The 16496-nt window shown below is 42.2% G+C and overlaps 28 non-coding genes and 7 pseudogenes across 28 annotated transcripts; all 35 read left to right on the forward strand.

Annotated features, from left to right (window-relative positions):
* The first annotated feature begins 1569 nt into the window (after window positions 1-1569).
* On the forward strand, window positions 1570-1643 carry trnat-agu (transfer RNA threonine (anticodon AGU)). Its single transcript has one exon. It is a non-coding gene; the product is annotated as a tRNA-Thr (tRNA).
* Window positions 1644-4181: 2538 nt separating this feature from the next.
* On the forward strand, window positions 4182-4253 carry trnah-gug (transfer RNA histidin (anticodon GUG)). The gene has a single exon. It is a non-coding gene; the product is annotated as a tRNA-His (tRNA).
* A 395-nt stretch (window positions 4254-4648) lies between these two features.
* LOC116357082 (uncharacterized) lies at window positions 4649-4766 on the forward strand (annotated as a pseudogene).
* A 242-nt stretch (window positions 4767-5008) lies between these two features.
* Window positions 5009-5126, forward strand: LOC116357083 (uncharacterized; annotated as a pseudogene).
* A 242-nt stretch (window positions 5127-5368) lies between these two features.
* Window positions 5369-5486, forward strand: LOC116357071 (5S ribosomal RNA). The gene has a single exon (XR_004205382.1). It is a non-coding gene; the product is annotated as a 5S ribosomal RNA (ribosomal RNA).
* Window positions 5487-5726: 240 nt separating this feature from the next.
* On the forward strand, window positions 5727-5845 carry LOC116357036 (5S ribosomal RNA). Its single transcript, XR_004205348.1, has one exon. It is a non-coding gene; the product is annotated as a 5S ribosomal RNA (ribosomal RNA).
* Window positions 5846-6087: 242 nt separating this feature from the next.
* LOC116357056 (5S ribosomal RNA) lies at window positions 6088-6206 on the forward strand. The gene has a single exon (XR_004205366.1). It is a non-coding gene; the product is annotated as a 5S ribosomal RNA (ribosomal RNA).
* Window positions 6207-6449: 243 nt separating this feature from the next.
* LOC116357067 (5S ribosomal RNA) lies at window positions 6450-6568 on the forward strand. The gene has a single exon (XR_004205378.1). It is a non-coding gene; the product is annotated as a 5S ribosomal RNA (ribosomal RNA).
* Window positions 6569-6807: 239 nt separating this feature from the next.
* On the forward strand, window positions 6808-6926 carry LOC116357074 (uncharacterized; annotated as a pseudogene).
* Window positions 6927-7166: 240 nt separating this feature from the next.
* On the forward strand, window positions 7167-7281 carry LOC116357090 (uncharacterized; annotated as a pseudogene).
* Window positions 7282-7521: 240 nt separating this feature from the next.
* LOC116357078 (5S ribosomal RNA) lies at window positions 7522-7640 on the forward strand. Its single transcript, XR_004205385.1, has one exon. It is a non-coding gene; the product is annotated as a 5S ribosomal RNA (ribosomal RNA).
* Window positions 7641-7882: 242 nt separating this feature from the next.
* LOC116357089 (5S ribosomal RNA) lies at window positions 7883-8001 on the forward strand. Its single transcript, XR_004205386.1, has one exon. It is a non-coding gene; the product is annotated as a 5S ribosomal RNA (ribosomal RNA).
* A 242-nt stretch (window positions 8002-8243) lies between these two features.
* On the forward strand, window positions 8244-8361 carry LOC116357080 (uncharacterized; annotated as a pseudogene).
* Window positions 8362-8600: 239 nt separating this feature from the next.
* On the forward strand, window positions 8601-8719 carry LOC116357042 (5S ribosomal RNA). The gene has a single exon (XR_004205352.1). It is a non-coding gene; the product is annotated as a 5S ribosomal RNA (ribosomal RNA).
* A 240-nt stretch (window positions 8720-8959) lies between these two features.
* On the forward strand, window positions 8960-9078 carry LOC116357047 (5S ribosomal RNA). The gene has a single exon (XR_004205357.1). It is a non-coding gene; the product is annotated as a 5S ribosomal RNA (ribosomal RNA).
* Window positions 9079-9319: 241 nt separating this feature from the next.
* Window positions 9320-9438, forward strand: LOC116357048 (5S ribosomal RNA). The gene has a single exon (XR_004205358.1). It is a non-coding gene; the product is annotated as a 5S ribosomal RNA (ribosomal RNA).
* A 242-nt stretch (window positions 9439-9680) lies between these two features.
* Window positions 9681-9799, forward strand: LOC116357049 (5S ribosomal RNA). The gene has a single exon (XR_004205359.1). It is a non-coding gene; the product is annotated as a 5S ribosomal RNA (ribosomal RNA).
* Window positions 9800-10040: 241 nt separating this feature from the next.
* Window positions 10041-10159, forward strand: LOC116357050 (5S ribosomal RNA). Its single transcript, XR_004205360.1, has one exon. It is a non-coding gene; the product is annotated as a 5S ribosomal RNA (ribosomal RNA).
* A 243-nt stretch (window positions 10160-10402) lies between these two features.
* On the forward strand, window positions 10403-10521 carry LOC116357051 (5S ribosomal RNA). The gene has a single exon (XR_004205361.1). It is a non-coding gene; the product is annotated as a 5S ribosomal RNA (ribosomal RNA).
* A 242-nt stretch (window positions 10522-10763) lies between these two features.
* On the forward strand, window positions 10764-10882 carry LOC116357052 (5S ribosomal RNA). Its single transcript, XR_004205362.1, has one exon. It is a non-coding gene; the product is annotated as a 5S ribosomal RNA (ribosomal RNA).
* A 241-nt stretch (window positions 10883-11123) lies between these two features.
* On the forward strand, window positions 11124-11242 carry LOC116357053 (5S ribosomal RNA). Its single transcript, XR_004205363.1, has one exon. It is a non-coding gene; the product is annotated as a 5S ribosomal RNA (ribosomal RNA).
* Window positions 11243-11484: 242 nt separating this feature from the next.
* Window positions 11485-11603, forward strand: LOC116357054 (5S ribosomal RNA). The gene has a single exon (XR_004205364.1). It is a non-coding gene; the product is annotated as a 5S ribosomal RNA (ribosomal RNA).
* A 241-nt stretch (window positions 11604-11844) lies between these two features.
* LOC116357055 (5S ribosomal RNA) lies at window positions 11845-11963 on the forward strand. The gene has a single exon (XR_004205365.1). It is a non-coding gene; the product is annotated as a 5S ribosomal RNA (ribosomal RNA).
* Window positions 11964-12205: 242 nt separating this feature from the next.
* Window positions 12206-12324, forward strand: LOC116357057 (5S ribosomal RNA). Its single transcript, XR_004205367.1, has one exon. It is a non-coding gene; the product is annotated as a 5S ribosomal RNA (ribosomal RNA).
* A 242-nt stretch (window positions 12325-12566) lies between these two features.
* Window positions 12567-12685, forward strand: LOC116357058 (5S ribosomal RNA). The gene has a single exon (XR_004205369.1). It is a non-coding gene; the product is annotated as a 5S ribosomal RNA (ribosomal RNA).
* A 242-nt stretch (window positions 12686-12927) lies between these two features.
* Window positions 12928-13046, forward strand: LOC116357059 (5S ribosomal RNA). The gene has a single exon (XR_004205370.1). It is a non-coding gene; the product is annotated as a 5S ribosomal RNA (ribosomal RNA).
* Window positions 13047-13290: 244 nt separating this feature from the next.
* LOC116357060 (5S ribosomal RNA) lies at window positions 13291-13409 on the forward strand. Its single transcript, XR_004205371.1, has one exon. It is a non-coding gene; the product is annotated as a 5S ribosomal RNA (ribosomal RNA).
* A 241-nt stretch (window positions 13410-13650) lies between these two features.
* Window positions 13651-13769, forward strand: LOC116357061 (5S ribosomal RNA). Its single transcript, XR_004205372.1, has one exon. It is a non-coding gene; the product is annotated as a 5S ribosomal RNA (ribosomal RNA).
* Window positions 13770-14009: 240 nt separating this feature from the next.
* LOC116357081 (uncharacterized) lies at window positions 14010-14127 on the forward strand (annotated as a pseudogene).
* A 243-nt stretch (window positions 14128-14370) lies between these two features.
* LOC116357062 (5S ribosomal RNA) lies at window positions 14371-14489 on the forward strand. The gene has a single exon (XR_004205373.1). It is a non-coding gene; the product is annotated as a 5S ribosomal RNA (ribosomal RNA).
* Window positions 14490-14730: 241 nt separating this feature from the next.
* Window positions 14731-14848, forward strand: LOC116357088 (uncharacterized; annotated as a pseudogene).
* Window positions 14849-15090: 242 nt separating this feature from the next.
* On the forward strand, window positions 15091-15209 carry LOC116357063 (5S ribosomal RNA). The gene has a single exon (XR_004205374.1). It is a non-coding gene; the product is annotated as a 5S ribosomal RNA (ribosomal RNA).
* A 239-nt stretch (window positions 15210-15448) lies between these two features.
* Window positions 15449-15567, forward strand: LOC116357064 (5S ribosomal RNA). The gene has a single exon (XR_004205375.1). It is a non-coding gene; the product is annotated as a 5S ribosomal RNA (ribosomal RNA).
* Window positions 15568-15809: 242 nt separating this feature from the next.
* Window positions 15810-15928, forward strand: LOC116357065 (5S ribosomal RNA). The gene has a single exon (XR_004205376.1). It is a non-coding gene; the product is annotated as a 5S ribosomal RNA (ribosomal RNA).
* Window positions 15929-16169: 241 nt separating this feature from the next.
* Window positions 16170-16288, forward strand: LOC116357066 (5S ribosomal RNA). The gene has a single exon (XR_004205377.1). It is a non-coding gene; the product is annotated as a 5S ribosomal RNA (ribosomal RNA).
* Window positions 16289-16496: the final 208 nt, after the last annotated feature.

Genomic DNA, 16496 nt, shown 5'->3' on the forward strand with positions numbered 1-16496 from the left:
CCAATGCTTCCCACAGTTCGTGATACGCAAGGGAAACTGTTGAGCGTGATTTTTTTTTATTGATTAGCAGTAGGGATAATGTATCTGTCACGACGTCCCCCGAAGTCGGTCCCTCTCCTTGTTCGGGCGACGTTCGGCGGTCGACGTCATCGGTTTTCTAGCCATCACCGATCCACCGTTTATTTTCCATTTTTTCTGTCTTGTCTTCCCACATACCTGGTTTAAATTCCATCAATTACATGTTGTGTATTTAACCCTATGTTCCCCCTATGTCCTTGTCCGGTATTGTTTATTGTACGTGCTTGTGCACATTATGTCTGTTGTGGGTCGGGGTTTGTACCCATTTATTGATTGTACTGGTTTCCGGTGGGTTTTTATTATTAAACTGCGCCGTTGGAAACACAGTTTTTGCGCGCACCCCTTACAGTATCTAAGTCTTTACTGTGTTGTAGTGTCAACAATTTGCATATCTAATTTAACTGGACATCTACAAAGGTTTTGAAAACTATCAGAAATAAACAGCACAATGCGGAAGCATTATTTACCAATTACAAATGGAGGAGAATGTGCCATTCTCAGAACGTTCAACTGCAAAAGGTCGGGTGCAATTCAATATTAGGTCTTAGGCAAATGCAGTTGAACGTTCTGAGAATGACACATTCTCATCCAAAGCCGTTGATTAGTGATAATTAGTTTTCAAAACCTATGTAGATGTCCAATGAAACCAGGTATGCAATTTGTTAACACTACAACACAGTAAAGACTTAATACATTAACCCAGATGCTATCAATAAAAACGTCTGTTAACTGATTCATCTGTTGTTTCAGAAGTTTTTACCATTTTTAAGCTCGAGAGCCAAATGAGAAATGTAGTGACCTAGAACGACCAACATTATCAAGAAATAGTGTATGATTCTGAATGTTTACTCATATCTTGCAACCCACCTATCATATGTTAATAACCGCTTTGGGTCTCAAATGAAAAATGTACTGTCCTCGAATGACCACAATTAAGAAGAAATAGTATGTGATTACAATCGATTACTGATATCTCGCTACCCACCTCTCACCAGTGTTGCCAACTTAGCGACTTTGTCGCTATATTTAGTGAGTATTCAGAAAAAAGACAAGAATCGACAGATGAAAGTCAAATTTTAGTTCTAAACATACTTAGGGTGTTTTTTACTCACTTTTTGTCTCTCCCGCGATGTTATTCCTCTCTCCTACAGCGTCAATCACAATTACATCCACTTGGCCAATTATGAAAATTATGTGATGACGTCATTTAGCGACTTCTAGCTACTTTTACGACCACCAATAGCTACTTTCCTTACTGAGGATTTGGCAACACTGCCTCTGACCTGCTCAGGCCCACTTTGCGTCCCAAAACGTAGCTTAAGAAACCCTGTTGCTAGAGAATTGAAGGTGTCTGTATCGCTTCCAATATTAGTAAAATACATCTCTTTTGTGATGTGATTTTGCTAGACAGAGATGTGGGTTAAATGAATGAGATTGGTTTCATTCAAATAGGTGTGGGTGTTCACATCTGCAACATATATGAATTTTATGGGTGCTGTGGCTTAGTTGGTTAAAGTGCCTATCTAGTAAACAGGAGATCCTGAGTTCAAATCTCAGCAGTACCTTTTTATTGTTCACATTGGTGGAGAAGGTCAGAGGGGAGGGCAATCAGGTTTTCTCACCAATGGGTTTAGAGAATTAGAGATGACGTGAGGAGGATGCAATTGAGATATTCCAATGTCACGGAAAAAGGGCACTTTTCGAATGAGAAAAAACCTACCGACTGTGTAAAGCTCCACTCTTTCTTCAGTTGATTCATTATCGAGACCAAAATGAAAAGAGTTTAGCCAGCTTGTGCACATCACTTTCACAGCCTATGTAGGCTTTACAAAGCCAGCTCTTGAAGCCAGCCGTGATCGTATAGTGGTTAGTGTTAGTGTTAGTAATTGGATATGTAGACGGACGAGTCGGTCAAGGATCGATTCAGACAAGGTGGTAAATTGTATGACAAGCTACAGTTTATTCAGAGTGAAGATATCTAGAACAGCGTAATTACGGCTCTCCCGCTGGTTCGTACGGAAGCGCAGACGAAGAAGAGGCCGTTACAATCAGTACACCACTATTATATAGAAAAGAAAGTAGGTTGATTCTGGAAGATCGGATCTTTGGATTGGTTCAGCTGGGGTGTAGTCTGTAGTCTTCCGCCATTGGCTCAGTAGTCTGTCCGTCATCGTAGAATCCTCTTCGGGCATTCAACGTTCAGCTACAACGGAGATCATGTGTGTGTGCGCTGGTTTTGGCCATTAGTGTAATGCGGGAGCTATCCTGTAGGGGACCCCACAGGCTCAACTCTGAGTTGTAGCCCTTTATCAACAATAGTTTGGTCACCTACATAAGAATTAGCATTTCTCTACATTAGTAATTGGATATGTAGACGGACGAGTCGGTCAAGGATCGATTCAGACAAGGTGGTTAATTGTATGACAAGCTACAGTTTATTCAGAGTGAAGATATCTAGAACAGCGTAATTACGGCTCTCCCGCTGGTTCGTACGGAAGCGCAGACGAAGAAGAGGCCGTTACAATCAGTACACCACTATTATATAGAAAAGAAAGTAGGTTGATTCTGGAAGATCGGATCTTTGGATTGGTTCAGCTGGGGTGTAGTCTGTAGTCTTCCGCCATTGGCTCAGTAGTCTGTCCGTCATCGTAGAATCCTCTTCGGGCATTCAACGTTCAGAGACAACGGAGATCATGTGTGTGTGCGCTGGTTTTGGCCATTAGTGTAATGCGGGAGCTATCCTGTAGGGGACCCCACAGGCTCAACTCTGAGTTGTAGCCCCCCCTTAACAATAGTTTGGTCACCTACATAAGAATTAGCATTTCTCTACATTAGTACTCTGCGTTGTGGTCCCAGCAACCCCGGTTCGGATCCGGGTCACGGCACTGCAATGTAATTTTAGAAGGGTTCTTTTTTGAACGAGTTAAGACTTACTATGCTGTTTCAGACGTTTTTACTATTTTTAAGCTTGAGAGCCAAATGAGAACTGCAGTGTCCTCGAACGACCATCATTATGAAGAAATAGTGCATGATTCTGAATGTTTACTCATATCTCGCGACCCACCTATGACATGTTAATAACCGCATTGGGTCCCAAATCATAGTTTAAGAATCCATGTCAGAGGTTCTTGAGTTTATTCATCTCGAGACCCAAATGAAAAATGTACTGTCCTCGAATGACCATAATTAAGAAGAAATAGTATGTGATTACAATTGATTACTGATATCTCGCTACCCACCTCTCACCAGTGTTGCCAACTTAGCGACTTTGTCGCTATATCTAGTGAATACTCAGAAAAAAGACAAGAATCGACAGAAGAAAGTTCCATTTTAGTTCTAAACATACTTAGGGTGTTTTTTACTCACTTTTTGTCTCTCCCGCGACGTTATTCCTCTCTCCTACAGCGTCAATCACAATTACATCCACTTGGCCAATTATGAAAATTATGTGATGACGTCATTTAGCGACTTCTGGCTACTTTTAGGACCACCAATAGCTACTTTCCTTCCTGAGGATTTGGCAACACTGCCTCTGACCTGCTCATGTCCACTTTGCGTCCCAAAACGTAGCTTAAGAAACCCTGTTGCTAGAGAATTGAAGGTGTCTGTATCGTTTCCAATATTAGTAAAATACATCTCTTTTGTGATGTGATTTTGCTACACAGAGATGTGGGTTAAATGAATGAGATTGGTTTGATTCAAATAGGTGTGGGTGTTCACATCTGAAACATATTTGACTTTTATGGGTGCTGTGGCTTAGTTGGTTAAAGTGCCTGTCTAGTAAACAGGAGACCCTGAGTTCAAATCTCAGCAGTACAATTTTATTGTTCACATTGTTGGAGAAGGTCAGAGGGGAGGGCACTCAGGTTTTCTCACCAATGGGATTAGAGAATTAGAGATGACGTGAGGAGGATGCAATTGAGATATTCCAATGTCACGGAAAAAGGGCACTTTTCGAATGAGAAAAAACCTGCCGACTGTGTAAAGCTCGACTGTTTCTTCAGTTGATTCATTATCGAGACCAAAATAAAAAGAGTTTAGCCAGCTTGTGCACATCACTTTCACAGCCTATGTAGGCTTTACAAAGCCAGCTCTTGAAGCCAGCCGTGATCGTATAGTGGTTAGTACTCTGCGTTGTGGTCGCAGCAACCCTGGTTTGAATCCGGGTCACGGCACTGCAATGTAATTTTAGAAGGGTTGTTTTTGAACGAGTTAAGACTTACTATGCTGTTTCAGACGTTTTTACAATTTTTAAGCTCGAGAGCCAAATGAGAAATGCAGTGTCCTCGAACGACCAACATTATGAAGAAATAGTGCATGATTCTGAATGTTTACTCATATCTCGCGACCCACCTATGACATGTTAGCTGAATATGTCCCTTGCTTTTGAAATAGTAACAAGGTAGTTTGTATTTCATCCAACAATCTGTGCTACAAATTATTTCTACAGTATATGCAATTTCTTCCACTTTTTGAGTGACACAAAGATGCTTATCTAAATGGTGAAAATGCAACAGCTGTTAATCAGACTCACTTTCACTTAACATAGTGCACCAAGAGATAGTTTCTCGCTTACGACCACACCGGCCTGAGTACGCCTGATCTCGTCTGATCTCGGAAGCTAAGCAGGGTCGGGCCTGGTTAGTACTTGGATGGGAGACCGCCTGGGAATACCAGTGCTGTAAGCTTTTTGTCAACTCTTTGTCCGTTTTTTCCCACAAGGCTGAAATATGTGCCCTTGCTTTGAAATAAGTAAGCAAGGTTAGTTTGTATTTCATCCAACAATCTGTGCTACAAATTATTTCTACAGTATATGCAATTTCTTCCACTTTTTGAGTGACACAAAGATGCTTATCTAAATGGTGAAAATGCAACAGCTGTTAATCAGACTCACTTTCACTTAACATAGTGCACCAAGAGATAGTTTCTCGCTTACGACCACACCGGCCTGAGTACGCCTGATCTCGTCTGATCTCGGAAGCTAAGCAGGGTCGGGCCTGGTTAGTACTTGGATGGGAGACCGCCTGGGAATACCAGTGCTGTAAGCTTTTGTCAACTCTTTGTCCGTTTTTTTTCCCCAAGGCTGAAATATGTGCCCTTGCTTTGAAATAAGTAAGCAAGGTTAGTTTGTATTTCATCCAACAATCTGTGCTACAAATTATTTCTACAGTATATGCAATTTCTTCCACTTTTTGAGTGACACAAAGATGCTTATCTAAATGGTGAAAATGCAACAGCTGTTAATCAGACTCACTTTCACTTAACATAGTGCACCAAGAGATAGTTTCTCGCTTACGACCACACCGGCCTGAGTACGCCTGATCTCGTCTGATCTCGGAAGCTAAGCAGGTCGGGCCTGGTTAGTACTTGGATGGGAGACCGCCTGGGAATACCAGGTGCTGTAAGCTTTTTGTCAACTCTTTGTCCGTTTTTTTCCACAAGGCTGAATATGTGCCCTTGCTTTGAAATAAGTAAGCAAGGTTAGTTTGTATTTCATCCAACATCTGTGCTACAAATTATTTCTACAGTATATGCAATTTCTTCCACTTTTTGAGTGACACAAAGATGCTTATCTAAATGGTGAAAATGCAACAGCTGTTAATCAGACTCACTTTCACTTAACATAGTGCACCAAGAGATAGTTTCTCGCTTACGACCACACCGGCCTGAGTACGCCTGATCTCGTCTGATCTCGGAAGCTAAGCAGGGTCGGGCCTGGTTAGTACTTGGATGGGAGACCGCCTGGGAATACCAGGTGCTGTAAGCTTTTTGTCAACTCTTTGTCCGTTTTTTCCCACAAGGCTGAAATATGTGCCCTTGCTTTGAAATAAGTAAGCAAGGTTAGTTTGTATTTCATCCAACAATCTGTGCTACAAATTATTTCTACAGTATATGCAATTTCTTCCACTTTTTGAGTGACACAAAGATGCTTATCTAAATGGTGAAAATGCAACAGCTGTTAATCAGACTCACTTTCACTTAACATAGTGCACCAAGAGATAGTTTCTCGCTTACGACCACACCGGCCTGAGTACGCCTGATCTCGTCTGATCTCGGAAGCTAAGCAGGGTCGGGCCTGGTTAGTACTTGGATGGGAGACCGCCTGGGAATACCAGGTGCTGTAAGCTTTTTGTCAACTCTTTGTCCGTTTTTTCCCCACAAGGCTGAAATATGTGCCCTTGCTTTGAAATAAGTAAGCAAGGTTAGTTTGTATTTCATCCAACAATCTGTGCTACAAATTATTTCTACAGTATATGCAATTTCTTCCACTTTTTGAGTGACACAAAGATGCTTATCTAAATGGTGAAAATGCAACAGCTGTTAATCAGACTCACTTTCACTTAACATAGTGCACCAAGAGATAGTTTCTCGCTTACGACCACACCGGCCTGAGTACGCCTGATCTCGTCTGATCTCGGAAGCTAAGCAGGGTCGGGCCTGGTTAGTACTTGGATGGGAGACCGCCTGGGAATACCAGGTGCTGTAAGCTTTTTGTCAACTCTTTGTCCGTTTTTTCCACAAGGCTGAAATATGTGCCCTTGCTTTGAAATAGCAAGGTTAGTTTGTTGTATTTCATCCAACAATCTGTGCTACAAATTATTTCTACAGTATATGCAATTTCTTCCACTTTTTGAGTGACACAAAGATGCTTATCTAAATGGTGAAAATGCAACAGCTGTTAATCAGACTCACTTTCACTTAACATAGTGCACCAAGAGATAGTTTCTCGCTTACGACCACACCGGCCTGAGTACGCCTGATCTCGTCTGATCTCGGAAGCTAAGCAGGGTCGGGCCTGGTTAGTACTTGGATGGGAGACCGCCTGGGAATACCAGTTGCTGTAAGCTTTTTGTCAACTCTTTGTCCGTTTTTCCCACAAGGCTGAAATATGTGCCCTTGCTTTGAAATAAGTAAGCAGGTTAGTTTGTATTTCATCCAACAATCTGTGCTACAAATTATTTCTACAGTATATGCAATTTCTTCCACTTTTTGAGTGACACAAAGATGCTTATCTAAATGGTGAAAATGCAACAGCTGTTAATCAGACTCACTTTCACTTAACATAGTGCACCAAGAGATAGTTTCTCGCTTACCCACACCGGCCTGAGTACGCCTGATCTCGTCTGATCTCGGAAGCTAAGCAGGGTCGGCCTGGTTAGTACTTGGATGGGAGACCGCCTGGGAATACCAGTGCTGTAAGCTTTTTGTCAACTCTTTGTCCGTTTTTTCCACAAGGCTGAAATATGTGCCCTTGCTTTGAAAAAGTAAGCAAGGTTAGTTTGTATTTCATCCAACAATCTGTGCTACAAATTATTTCTACAGTATATGCAATTTCTTCCACTTTTTGAGTGACACAAAGATGCTTATCTAAATGGTGAAAATGCAACAGCTGTTAATCAGACTCACTTTCACTTAACATAGTGCACCAAGAGATAGTTTCTCGCTTACGACCACACCGGCCTGAGTACGCCTGATCTCGTCTGATCTCGGAAGCTAAGCAGGGTCGGGCCTGGTTAGTACTTGGATGGGAGACCGCCTGGGAATACCAGGTGCTGTAAGCTTTTTGTCAACTCTTTGTCCGTTTTTTCCCACAAGGCTGAAATATGTGCCCTTGCTTTGAAATAAGTAAGCAAGGTTAGTTTGTATTTCATCCAACAATCTGTGCTACAAATTATTTCTACAGTATATGCAATTTCTTCCACTTTTTGAGTGACACAAAGATGCTTATCTAAATGGTGAAAATGCAACAGCTGTTAATCAGACTCACTTTCACTTAACATAGTGCACCAAGAGATAGTTTCTCGCTTACGACCACACCGGCCTGAGTACGCCTGATCTCGTCTGATCTCGGAAGCTAAGCAGGGTCGGGCCTGGTTAGTACTTGGATGGGAGACCGCCTGGGAATACCAGGTGCTGTAAGCTTTTTGTCAACTCTTTGTCCGTTTTTCCCCACAAGGCTGAAATATGTGCCCTTGCTTTGAAATAAGTAAGCAAGGTTAGTTTGTATTTCATCCAACAATCTGTGCTACAAATTATTTCTACAGTATATGCAATTTCTTCCACTTTTTGAGTGACACAAAGATGCTTATCTAAATGGTGAAAATGCAACAGCTGTTAATCAGACTCACTTTCACTTAACATAGTGCACCAAGAGATAGTTTCTCGCTTACGACCACACCGGCCTGAGTACGCCTGATCTCGTCTGATCTCGAAGCTAAGCAGGGTCGGGCCTGGTTAGTACTTGGATGGGAGACCGCCTGGGAATACCAGGTGCTGTAAGCTTTTTGTCAACTCTTTGTCCGTTTTTCCCCACAAGGCTGAAATATGTGCCCTTGCTTTGAAATAAGTAAGCAAGTTAGTTTGTATTTCATCCAACAATCTGTGCTACAAATTATTTCTACAGTATATGCAATTTCTCCACTTTTTGAGTGACACAAAGATGCTTATCTAAATGGTGAAAATGCAACAGCTGTTAATCAGACTCACTTTCACTTAACATAGTGCACCAGAGATAGTTTCTCGCTTACGACCACACCGGCCTGAGTACGCCTGATCTCGTCTGATCTCGGAAGCTAAGCAGGGTCGGGCCTGGTTAGTACTTGGATGGGAGACCGCCTGGGAATACCAGGTGCTGTAAGCTTTTTGTCAACTCTTTGTCCGTTTTTTCCCACAAGGCTGAAATATGTGCCCTTGCTTTGAAATAAGTAAGCAAGGTTAGTTTGTATTTCATCCAACAATCTGTGCTACAAATTATTTCTACAGTATGCAATTTCTTCCACTTTTTGAGTGACACAAAGATGCTTATCTAAATGGTGAAAATGCAACAGCTGTTAATCAGACTCACTTTCACTTAACATAGTGCACCAAGAGATAGTTTCTCGCTTACGACCACACCGGCCTGAGTACGCCTGATCTCGTCTGATCTCGGAAGCTAAGCAGGGTCGGGCCTGGTTAGTACTTGGATGGGAGACCGCCTGGGAATACCAGGTGCTGTAAGCTTTTTGTCAACTCTTTGTCCGTTTTTCCCACAAGGCTGAAATATGTGCCCTTGCTTTGAAATAAGTAAGCAAGGTTAGTTTGTATTTCATCCAACAATCTGTGCTACAAATTATTTCTACAGTATATGCAATTTCTTCCACTTTTTGAGTGACACAAAGATGCTTATCTAAATGGTGAAAATGCAACAGCTGTTAATCAGACTCACTTTCACTTAACATAGTGCACCAAGAGATAGTTTCTCGCTTACGACCACACCGGCCTGAGTACGCCTGATCTCGTCTGATCTCGGAAGCTAAGCAGGGTCGGGCCTGGTTAGTACTTGGATGGGAGACCGCCTGGGAATACCAGGTGCTGTAAGCTTTTTGTCAACTCTTTGTCCGTTTTTTCCCACAAGGCTGAAATATGTGCCCTTGCTTTGAAATAAGTAAGCAAGGTTAGTTTGTATTTCATCCAACAATCTGTGCTACAAATTATTTCTACAGTATATGCAATTTCTTCCACTTTTTGAGTGACACAAAGATGCTTATCTAAATGGTGAAAATGCAACAGCTGTTAATCAGACTCACTTTCACTTAACATAGTGCACCAAGAGATAGTTTCTCGCTTACGACCACACCGGCCTGAGTACGCCTGATCTCGTCTGATCTCGGAAGCTAAGCAGGGTCGGGCCTGGTTAGTACTTGGATGGGAGACCGCCTGGGAATACCAGGTGCTGTAAGCTTTTTGTCAACTCTTTGTCCGTTTTTCCCACAAGGCTGAAATATGTGCCCTTGCTTTGAAATAAGTAAGCAAGGTTAGTTTGTATTTCATCCAACAATCTGTGCTACAAATTATTTCTACAGTATATGCAATTTCTTCCACTTTTTGAGTGACACAAAGATGCTTATCTAAATGGTGAAAATGCAACAGCTGTTAATCAGACTCACTTTCACTTAACATAGTGCACCAAGAGATAGTTTCTCGCTTACGACCACACCGGCCTGAGTACGCCTGATCTCGTCTGATCTCGGAAGCTAAGCAGGGTCGGGCCTGGTTAGTACTTGGATGGGAGACCGCCTGGGAATACCAGGTGCTGTAAGCTTTTTGTCAACTCTTTGTCCGTTTTTTTCCAACAAGGCTGAAATATGTGCCCTTGCTTTGAAATAAGTAAGCAAGGTTAGTTTGTATTTCATCCAACAATCTGTGCTACAAATTATTTCTACAGTATATGCAATTTCTTCCACTTTTTGAGTGACACAAAGATGCTTATCTAAATGGTGAAAATGCAACAGCTGTTAATCAGACTCACTTTCACTTAACATAGTGCACCAAGAGATAGTTTCTCGCTTACGACCACACCGGCCTGAGTACGCCTGATCTCGTCTGATCTCGGAAGCTAAGCAGGGTCGGGCCTGGTTAGTACTTGGATGGGAGACCGCCTGGGAATACCAGGTGCTGTAAGCTTTTTGTCAACTCTTTGTCCGTTTTTTCCCACAAGGCTGAAATATGTGCCCTTGCTTTGAAATAAGTAAGCAAGGTTAGTTTGTATTTCATCCAACAATCTGTGCTACAAATTATTTCTACAGTATATGCAATTTCTTCCACTTTTTGAGTGACACAAAGATGCTTATCTAAATGGTGAAAATGCAACAGCTGTTAATCAGACTCACTTTCACTTAACATAGTGCACCAAGAGATAGTTTCTCGCTTACGACCACACCGGCCTGAGTACGCCTGATCTCGTCTGATCTCGGAAGCTAAGCAGGGTCGGGCCTGGTTAGTACTTGGATGGGAGACCGCCTGGGAATACCAGGTGCTGTAAGCTTTTTGTCAACTCTTTGTCCGTTTTTTCCCACAAGGCTGAAATATGTGCCCTTGCTTTGAAATAAGTAAGCAAGGTTAGTTTGTATTTCATCCAACAATCTGTGCTACAAATTATTTCTACAGTATATGCAATTTCTTCCACTTTTTGAGTGACACAAAGATGCTTATCTAAATGGTGAAAATGCAACAGCTGTTAATCAGACTCACTTTCACTTAACATAGTGCACCAGAGATAGTTTCTCGCTTACGACCACACCGGCCTGAGTACGCCTGATCTCGTCTGATCTCGGAAGCTAAGCAGGGTCGGGCCTGGTTAGTACTTGGATGGGAGACCGCCTGGGAATACCAGGTGCTGTAAGCTTTTTGTCAACTCTTTGTCCGTTTTTTTCCACAAGGCTGAAATATGTGCCCTTGCTTTGAAATAAGTAAGCAAGGTTAGTTTGTATTTCATCCAACAATCTGTGCTACAAATTATTTCTACAGTATATGCAATTTCTTCCACTTTTTGAGTGACACAAAGATGCTTATCTAAATGGTGAAAATGCAACAGCTGTTAATCAGACTCACTTTCACTTAACATAGTGCACCAAGAGATAGTTTCTCGCTTACGACCACACCGGCCTGAGTACGCCTGATCTCGTCTGATCTCGGAAGCTAAGCAGGGTCGGGCCTGGTTAGTACTTGGATGGGAGACCGCCTGGGAATACCAGGTGCTGTAAGCTTTTTGTCAACTCTTTGTCCGTTTTTCCCACAAGGCTGAAATATGTGCCCTTGCTTTGAAATAAGTAAGCAAGGTTAGTTTGTATTTCATCCAACAATCTGTGCTACAAATTATTTCTACAGTATATGCAATTTCTTCCACTTTTTGAGTGACACAAAGATGCTTATCTAAATGGTGAAAATGCAACAGCTGTTAATCAGACTCACTTTCACTTAACATAGTGCACCAAGAGATAGTTTCTCGCTTACGACCACACCGGCCTGAGTACGCCTGATCTCGTCTGATCTCGGAAGCTAAGCAGGGTCGGGCCTGGTTAGTACTTGGATGGGAGACCGCCTGGGAATACCAGGTGCTGTAAGCTTTTTGTCAACTCTTTGTCCGTTTTTTCCCACAAGGCTGAAATATGTGCCCTTGCTTTGAAATAAGTAAGCAAGGTTAGTTTGTATTTCATCCAACAATCTGTGCTACAAATTATTTCTACAGTATATGCAATTTCTTCCACTTTTTGAGTGACACAAAGATGCTTATCTAAATGGTGAAAATGCAACAGCTGTTAATCAGACTCACTTTCACTTAACATAGTGCACCAAGAGATAGTTTCTCGCTTACGACCACACCGGCCTGAGTACGCCTGATCTCGTCTGATCTCGGAAGCTAAGCAGGGTCGGGCCTGGTTAGTACTTGGATGGGAGACCGCCTGGGAATACCAGGTGCTGTAAGCTTTTTGTCAACTCTTTGTCCGTTTTTTCCCACAAGGCTGAAATATGTGCCCTTGCTTTGAAATAAGTAAGCAAGGTTAGTTTGTATTTCATCCAACAATCTGTGCTACAAATTATTTCTACAGTATATGCAATTTCTTCCACTTTTTGAGTGACACAAAGATGCTTATCTAAATGGTGAAAATGCAACAGCTGTTAATCAGACTCACTTTCACTTAACATAGTGCACCAAGAGATAGTTTCTCGCTTACGACCACACCGGCCTGAGTACGCCTGATCTCGTCTGATCTCGGAAGCTAAGCAGGGTCGGGCCTGGTTAGTACTTGGATGGGAGACCGCCTGGGAATACCAGGTGCTGTAAGCTTTTTGTCAACTCTTTGTCCGTTTTTTCCCACAAGGCTGAAATATGTGCCCTTGCTTTGAAATAAGTAAGCAAGGTTAGTTTGTATTTCATCCAACAATCTGTGCTACAAATTATTTCTACAGTATATGCAATTTCTTCCACTTTTTGAGTGACACAAAGATGCTTATCTAAATGGTGAAAATGCAACAGCTGTTAATCAGACTCACTTTCACTTAACATAGTGCACCAAGAGATAGTTTCTCGCTTACGACCACACCGGCCTGAGTACGCCTGATCTCGTCTGATCTCGGAAGCTAAGCAGGGTCGGGCCTGGTTAGTACTTGGATGGGAGACCGCCTGGGAATACCAGGTGCTGTAAGCTTTTTGTCAACTCTTTGTCCGTTTTTTCCCACAAGGCTGAAATATGTGCCCTTGCTTTGAAATAAGTAAGCAAGGTTAGTTTGTTTTCATTTCATCCACATCTGTGCTACAAATTATTTCTACAGTATATGCAATTTCTTCCACTTTTTGAGTGACACAAAGATGCTTATCTAAATGGTGAAAATGCAACAGCTGTTAATCAGACTCACTTTCACTTAACATAGTGCACCAAGAGATAGTTTCTCGCTTACGACCACACCGGCCTGAGTACGCCTGATCTCGTCTGATCTCGGAAGCTAAGCAGGGTCGGGCCTGGTTAGTACTTGGATGGGAGACCGCCTGGGAATACCAGGTGCTGTAAGCTTTTTGTCAACTCTTTGTCCTTTTTTCCCACAAGGCTGAAATATGTGCCCTTGCTTTGAAATAAGTAAGCAAGGTTAGTTTGTATTTCATCCAACAATCTGTGCTACAAATTATTTCTACAGTATATGCAATTTCTTCCACTTTTTGAGTGACACAAAGATGCTTATCTAAATGGTGAAAATGCAACAGCTGTTAATCAGACTCACTTTCACTTAACATAGTGCACCAAGAGATAGTTTCTCGCTTACGACCACACCGGCCTGAGTACGCCTGATCTCGTCTGATCTCGGAAGCTAAGCAGGGTCGGGCCTGGTTAGTACTTGGATGGGAGACCGCCTGGGAATACCAGGTGCTGTAAGCTTTTTGTCAACTCTTTGTCCGTTTTTTCCCACAAGGCTGAAATATGTGCCCTTGCTTTGAAATAAGTAAGCAAGGTTAGTTTGTATTTCATCCAACAATCTGTGCTACAAATTATTTCTACAGTATATGCAATTTCTTCCACTTTTTGAGTGACACAAAGATGCTTATCTAAATGGTGAAAATGCAACAGCTGTTAATCAGACTCACTTTCACTTAACATAGTGCACCAAGATAGTTTCTCGCTTACGACCACACCGGCCTGAGTACGCCTGATCTCGTCTGATCTCGGAAGCTAAGCAGGGTCGGGCTGGTTAGTACTTGGATGGGAGACCGCCTGGGAATACCAGGTGCTGTAAGCTTTTTGTCAACTCTTTGTCCGTTTTTTCCCCACAAGGCTGAAATATGTGCCCTTGCTTTGAAATAAGTAAGCAAGGTTAGTTTGTATTTCATCCAACAATCTGTGCTACAAATTATTTCTACAGTATATGCAATTTCTTCCACTTTTTGAGTGACACAAAGATGCTTATCTAAATGGTGAAAATGCAACAGCTGTTAATCAGACTCACTTTCACTTAACATAGTGCACCAAGAGATAGTTTCTCGCTTACGACCACACCGGCCTGAGTACGCCTGATCTCGTCTGATCTCGGAAGCTAAGCAGGGTCGGGCCTGGTTAGTACTTGGATGGGAGACCGCCTGGGAATACCAGGTGCTGTAAGCTTTTTGTCAACTCTTTGTCCGTTTTTTCCACAAGGCTGAAATATGTGCCCTTGCTTTGAAATAAGTAAGCAAGGTTAGTTTGTATTTCATCCAACAATCTGTGCTACAAATTATTTCTACAGTATATGCAATTTCTTCCACTTTTTGAGTGACACAAAGATGCTTATCTAAATGGTGAAAATGCAACAGCTGTTAATCAGACTCACTTTCACTTAACATAGTGCACCAAGAGATAGTTTCTCGCTTACGACCACACCGGCCTGAGTACGCCTGATCTCGTCTGATCTCGGAAGCTAAGCAGGGTCGGCCTGGTTAGTACTTGGATGGGAGACCGCCTGGGAATACCAGTTGCTGTAAGCTTTTTGTCAACTCTTTGTCCGTTTTTTCCAACAAGGCTGAAATATGTGCCCTTGCTTTGAAATAAGTAAGCAAGGTTAGTTTGTATTTCATCCAACAATCTGTGCTACAAATTATTTCTACAGTATATGCAATTTCTTCCACTTTTTGAGTGACACAAAGATGCTTATCTAAATGGTGAAAATGCAACAGCTGTTAATCAGACTCACTTTCACTTAACATAGTGCACCAAGAGATAGTTTCTCGCTTACGACCACACCGGCCTGAGTACGCCTGATCTCGTCTGATCTCGGAAGCTAAGCAGGGTCGGGCCTGGTTAGTACTTGGATGGGAGACCGCCTGGGAATACCAGGTGCTGTAAGCTTTTTGTCAACTCTTTGTCCGTTTTTCCCACAAGGCTGAAATATGTGCCCTTGCTTTGAAATAAGTAAGCAAGGTTAGTTTATTTCATCCAACAATCTGTGCTACAAATTATTTCTACAGTATATGCAATTTCTTCCACTTTTTGAGTGACACAAAGATGCTTATCTAAATGGTGAAAATGCAACAGCTGTTAATCAGACTCACTTTCACTTAACATAGTGCACCAAGAGATAGTTTCTCGCTTACGACCACACCGGCCTGAGTACGCCTGATCTCGTCTGATCTCGGAAGCTAAGCAGGGTCGGGCCTGGTTAGTACTTGGATGGGAGACCGCCTGGGAATACCAGGTGCTGTAAGCTTTTTGTCAACTCTTTGTCCGTTTTTTCCAACAAGGCTGAAATATGTGCCCTTGCTTTGAAATAAGTAAGCAAGGTTAGTTTGTATTTCATCCAACAATCTGTGCTACAAATTATTTCTACAGTATATGCAATTTCTTCCACTTTTTGAGTGACACAAAGATGCTTATCTAAATGGTGAAAATGCAACAGCTGTTAATCAGACTCACTTTCACTTAACATAGTGCACCAAGAGATAGTTTCTCGCTTACGACCACACCGGCCTGAGTACGCCTGATCTCGTCTGATCTCGGAAGCTAAGCAGGGTCGGGCCTGGTTAGTACTTGGATGGGAGACCGCCTGGGAATACCAGGTGCTGTAAGCTTTTTGTCAACTCTTTGTCTTTTTTTCCCCCAAGGCTGAAATATGTGCCCTTGCTTTGAAATAAGTAAGCAAGGTTAGTTTGTATTTCATCCAACAATCTGTGCTACAAATTATTTCTACAGTATATGCAATTTCTTCCACTTTTTGAGTGACACAAAGATGCTTATCTAAATGGTGAAAATGCAACAGCTGTTAATCAGACTCACTTTCACTTAACATAGTGCACCAAGAGATAGTTTCTCGCTTACGACCACACCGGCCTGAGTACGCCTGATCTCGTCTGATCTCGGAAGCTAAGCAGGGTCGGGCCTGGTTAGTACTTGGATGGGAGACCGCCTGGGAATACCAGGTGCTGTAAGCTTTTTGTCAACTCTTTGTCCGTTTTTTCCCACAAGGCTGAAATATGTGCCCTTGCTTTGAAATAAGTAAGCAAGGTTAGTTTGTATTTCATCCAACAATCTGTGCTACAAATTATTTCTACAGTATATGCAATTTCTTCCACTTTTTGAGTGACACAAAGATGCTTATCTAAATGGTGAAAATGCAACAGCTGTTAATCAGACTCACTT

This window comes from Oncorhynchus kisutch, linkage group LG24, assembly GCF_002021735.2.
Source record: "Oncorhynchus kisutch isolate 150728-3 linkage group LG24, Okis_V2, whole genome shotgun sequence".
Classification (NCBI taxonomy): domain Eukaryota; kingdom Metazoa; phylum Chordata; class Actinopteri; order Salmoniformes; family Salmonidae; genus Oncorhynchus; species Oncorhynchus kisutch.